This window comes from Sylvia atricapilla, chromosome 13 (genome assembly GCF_009819655.1).
Source record: "Sylvia atricapilla isolate bSylAtr1 chromosome 13, bSylAtr1.pri, whole genome shotgun sequence".
Lineage (NCBI taxonomy): Eukaryota > Metazoa > Chordata > Aves > Passeriformes > Sylviidae > Sylvia > Sylvia atricapilla.
In genome coordinates this window covers 10,904,514-10,910,180 of record NC_089152.1, presented here as the reverse complement: position 1 = coordinate 10,910,180, position 5,667 = coordinate 10,904,514, and positions in this window count along the sequence as shown.

Below are 5,667 nucleotides of genomic sequence, written 5' to 3'. Positions count from 1 at the left end.
TTCACAATACATTCCAATTGTCTTAACGAGACCTTCTAACCAAAGGAAAGCAGTTAACATGGAGGAGCACTCAAATAATACTGGAGAAGTTCTTACTAACTTAGATCTCAAAAACACATCATCTGAGACATGTTTCATTTTCAGTTTGAGAGATTCCTTCCATGTCCTAAATAGATGAACAAACCACCTGGTGAGCAAGCTAAGACCATGAGAACTCCTGTAGAACTTTACCACATAGGCAGCAGATGAAGTGATGGAGGTCTTTGGCTTCAAGACAGAAGGTGCAATTTTGCACATTTGAATTGCTGGGAAAATAGAAATCCCCAAGCACCAAAATGAACAGATTCAATTTTCTTCAACTAAAAATACTACACCCTCCTTTAAGCAGGCATTCTCCTCAACTTGAATTCACTTGAGAGCCACCAAGCACAAACATTCTGCTAAGGAGTTTTTAGCTTTTTTAACATTGTAGGTACCCATAAGACACACCTTTATCTGGCTATGAGGCACACAGTCACAGGTGATGACTGTACTCCCCAGCATACATGAAAAATATTCCACAACTGCAGTCTGCACAGAAGAGCAGTCCCCATCCTCACCTACCTCCCCTTGATTATGTTATCTGAATGACTCCATGGGCCACATGCCAAAAATAACCATGTTGCTCACTCCTGGTGACTGAAATTCTTCTGAAGGCAGACAGACAGCACTACTGGAAAGCTGGAGGCTCCCTTCATTTAGCTCACATATAATTTAATACTGAAGTCTAATTATGGACCACCTAAAAACATAGAATGTTCACAGCTTAGAGTCAACAAAAACTATTCATCATATGTGCAAGGTCAGAACACAAAGGCCAAGAGACCCAGAATAAATTTCACACCAGCCTTTTAGCAACTACCACAAATCATTCCTCAGCTCAGCAGCTTTCCTGGTTGTCACCAGGGATTGCAGTTGAGTTGCATCTTCCAGTGGTCTTCAGAAATACTCCCAGCAAGAGCATTTGGATCCTGGAGCTAAGGGTCAGAAATCAAATCATTCCCCTTGACGTTGTTCTAAAGCCATGAATGAAACTACCACCCCTTTCTTAAGTCATGAGATTATCTTGAAAATAATATTGTCTTGTGCTTATTTGCCTCCAGCATTAGATGCTCAGATTCCCATTTTCAGGCTTTCCTTACAACTGTGTAGTTGAACAAAAAAGAAAGCGAGCTCTGATTCTTGTGTGGCTAATGTACATCAAGCTGATGCTTTAAGAAAAACAGCAGCCATCATGAGAGTTGGCAACTCTCAAATTGGTGGTTATGAAGGAAAGAATATTAAACAGCTATCATCAATCTATCTAGACCCAGGAAGTGAGCCATGGAATGCTGACAAAGGGGAATATCTGATCTGACAGTGACGGTATATTTATCTTTTAAATGAAGAATAATGGAGTTACACTGAAGAGTCTCATTTTAACTTTGCAACAGTATCTCATCACCTTAGAGCAGTATCTGAGCACCTCAGGGTAAGAGACTTTTTTCTCTCAGCTCTATTAAAGGCCACAATTTTACACTCCAGAGATGCCACAGGAGCTGCACAAACAGAATAAAAGGAGTGTGGAAACTGACCTTCTGAACAGCCCTAGTGCAGCCAGGTAGTCAGTGCCCTGTTCATCTTCAGCTCCTTTTCTGCCAAACAGGGAGAACATCAGATTATCACAACAATATTGAGGTTTGAGGTATGTTTTGAGGATGAAAACATCTTCACTTATTTAGTTTGCCAGCACGTTAGGCCTTATGACTGGGAGCATAAGTGGTGTGTATGTACACAGGCTGTCACACAAGAAAAGCACAGCTATGCACAGGTTCTGTATCCTGGGGCAGAAGCCATAAAACTGAGGGACAGTCAACCCCAAGCTGCCCTCACACCAGCCCTGGGGCTGTCTGAGCACCCTCATCCAAACCCAGACCAGAATATTGTTATACAGACCTCTAAAAAAAAAAAAAATAAATAAAATCAAAAAAACCCACCAAACAAATCCCAAAAACCAAAACCACAAGGCAAGGGTGACACAGACACTGACCAGTTCGAATCACTGTGATTAAAACAGTAAATTGCAGCTTGAGTTATAAGATTGGAATAATAATTATGGAAGCCAGAGAAACTCAGTATTCCTACACAAGTAGGATCACCTATACCTAAGTTAACAATATACCTGCAATTCCTTACAAGACCCTTTCCTTCTCCCAAAAAGACTAGACTCCACATCACATAATAAAACTTTTTTATCATTTTAAACTAGTCATGAATTCATCATGTCATCCCCGTATCTCATTTATCTAAGAACTGATCCTACCAAAAGGACTAATGCTCCCCTTAAGTTCTGATAAACTCACCTGCTTTTCTCCCATAGCAGACTATCCATGGTCTGTCTGCTCAAATCGTGAAAAAAAAGTAGAAGAAAAAAAAACTTTCAAATAATCCTAAGCAAACTGCCTACTTATAGAAAAACTCCTTAGTACTGTATTGAAGTCCCACTCTCCTCACCCGAACATGAGTACCTGCTTTGTAGAGATACAGCTGATCCCAATTAACATCTTCTCTCCCACCTGCCCTCTATACTGCACACAGCTGGAGTCACACCTCCAGACACCCAACCTCATTTTTGCTGGGTTGGGCAGCGAAGGGACTCCCCGTCCTCAGCTGTGTGGGACATTCAGAGGCACTGTGACTCCCTGTCCTCAGCTGTGTGGGACATTCAGAGGCACTGTAGCCAGTCCACACCGGATTATGATCACTGCGAAAGGAGCTGCAGCTGCTGCAGTTTGATGCTCCCTTACCCTTTCTGAGGGCTGTGATCAGGCAGCCAGAGCAGCCTTTCAGCATGTCCCTGGTGGAGCATTAGTGTTAGCAATCTGACTAGCAGTCACCCGTCTGTCTCCTTCAGAAGCTGTGAAAAACTTATTTATTCATTATTTTTACTATCAGTAGAACTTTACCTTAACGGCAGCCAAAAAATGCAGCAGCACGCATTGAATCTGCACTAATATTTGACTGACCTCAGCCTCACAGAATGCTGTCTCAGGGCAAGAGCCCAGGGCTGGCAGCCAGCAATGCCGAGGCCAAAGCCCCCTGTGGCCGCCCGTGTTTCTGTGCCGGGTCAAGCATGCAGACAGGCAGCACGTGGTTCCTCACGCTGGGACATCGGGGGCTTTTTTCTGTTTGTTGCTCTCCCCAGAGGTGTTCTAGGCAAGGCGGGTACAAGCATAGCACCCTCACTCAATGACTTCTTGCAAACTAAGTAGACTTAAGCCTCCAGTGAAATCAAAGCTCTGGCTTTGCTCCAGCTATGCATGGAGAGGGGGTGTCTGTAGAAAGGAATTAGAGCTTGAACACAGAGCAAAAGCAGAGCAGAGCAAAAACTTCAAATCCTGAAATCACATGACTGAGCTTTCCTAACCACGCAGCAAACGTGTTGCTGTACCAGAGAGCTCATTCCCATCAGAAGAGCAGGCTTATTAAGTATTTTAAAGCAATTTAAAAAAAAGCACACCAGCAAAAAATAACTACTACTAAATGAAGCAGCTGATATTAGAAAAGTATGCTGGAATTTTAAGAGTAAGCCAGTGATACATTTCAAGGAAGAGAAGCAGTGGCAAGGAAGACACTTAGCTTACAAAACCCTTCCTGTTGACCTGTGTGAGGAAAGAGCCACCAGTCATTTAGACAGGGAATTTTGTACTGTTTTCTCTGGTGGAAAGTGAGATTCAGAAGAAAATCCTTAAATATTTCCAGACCAAAGTGATTTATCTTTTCCTGTTAAGCAAGAGAAGCAGCATCTTCTCTGCTGCAGTCTGATTTTCAGGGAGCACACAGAACTCATTTCTGAAAGTTGACACTCCTAAAAATCTTGACTATTAAAATAATTCTTGCTCTAGTAAAAAGTATGCTGGGCCACAGATGAACCAGAAATGGGCAACAGCAATTGCTGCAGAACCTGCTCCAGGGAATTTCTCTCAGTGTTCCTACTATAATAGTGGCTATATGATTGTTTGATTAACAAAAGGAAAATACCCACTTTTTCACCTTACCTCCTGTATCCTGGAGCGGGGTTGATCACATATTAGCCAAACACCGTAGATGCAAGGTGCTTGAGTTTAGAGGGATTACATGCAATGAAGCAAAACAATCTGTTTCCATTTGAACTTCTTGCTCACGAATTGAGCATCAGCCCTGCCCACACCTCACAAACAAGTAAAAAAATGGACACCACGAAACTCCATTTGGATCATGGGGTTGCAAATGTTTCTGGAGATACATCTGCAAACGATACAAGCGAAACAAAACTCTGCCTGAGAAACCACAGACTGGGGAAGGGGCAGGGGTGATGACTTTACAAAGCTTAAAGATTGCATTTTACTCTTTAATCTTCTGTTAGACACATGACTTCGTTGTGGAAAGGTCACCAGACAAAGGGGTTCAGTGAACTGGGTCTGAAGGGAGGATCTGTGTGTGGGTCTCAGCTTTGCTCCGGCAAACCATTCCCGTAACTGGAATGAATATCTGGCCCGCTGAAGGGCGAGCCCGGCACAGAAATCCTGTGGGGGAATCGGTGCGAATAAGCAGGAAATGTCACAGCAGAAGAAAGTACTGAGGAGTAAGCTTAAATTCGCCTTCTACGCCCCGAAACACCACACAGCACCTGGGTATCGCGGTCAGCACCTTGCACCAAGGCCGAACTCGCCATGGCCAAAACATTCTCTAACAAACACAAGGCAGGAGGGGCCCAGGGCCGGAGCGCGGCTCCCGGTGAGCCCTGGGGCGCGGCTCGGGCTCGGAGACCCGCAGACGGCCCGCAGACCCCGGCCCCTCACTGCCGGCGGAGGGCGGAGAGGGGCGGCGGGAGCCCTGCGGGATGGCCGGGCCCTGAGGGGCGGCGGAGGGCGGAGAGGGGCGGCGGGAGCCCCGCGGGATGGCCGGGCCCTGAGGGGCGGAGAGGGGCGGCGGGAGCCCCGCGGGATGGCCGGGCCCTGAGGGGCGGAGAGGGGCGGCGGGAGCCCCGCGGGATGGCGGGGCCCTGAGGGGCGGAGAGGGGCGGCGGGAGCCCCGCGGGATGGCCGGGCCCTGAGGGGCGGCGGAGGGCGGAGGGGGCGCGGCCCCACGCAATGCCCTGGCCCGGAGCTGCCGCCCGCGCCCGGAGCCGCCCTCGGCGGGAGCAGCCGTCCCCTCCCTCCCTCCCTCCCTCCCTCCGAGCCGCCCTTGCTGGGAGCCGCCCGCTCTCTCCCTCAGAGCCGCCCGCGCTCAGGGCCGGGCCATGCGGGCGGGCTCCCGGCGGCGAGCGGCGCTGGTGCTGCTGGCGGCGCTGGCGGCCTGGGGAGCGCGGGCGCAGCGCCCCGGGGACCCCGCGGGTACGGGGACACCGGGAGGGCACCGGGGACCCCGCGGGTACGGGGACACCGGGAGGGCACCGGGGACACCGGGAGGGCACCGGGGGCCGCTCGGGCGCTGCGCAGCCCATCCCGTCCCGCCGCAGGTGTGCGGCGCTCTGCCGGCATCGCCGCAGCGGTCCTTGCTGTGCAGAAGAGGGCGATACACCGGAGCTGGAATCCGCAGACGTCCCGTGGCTTGAGGAATGGGAAGGTGTCAGCATGTGTAACACTTTTGCACTCAATTTTCAGAAAA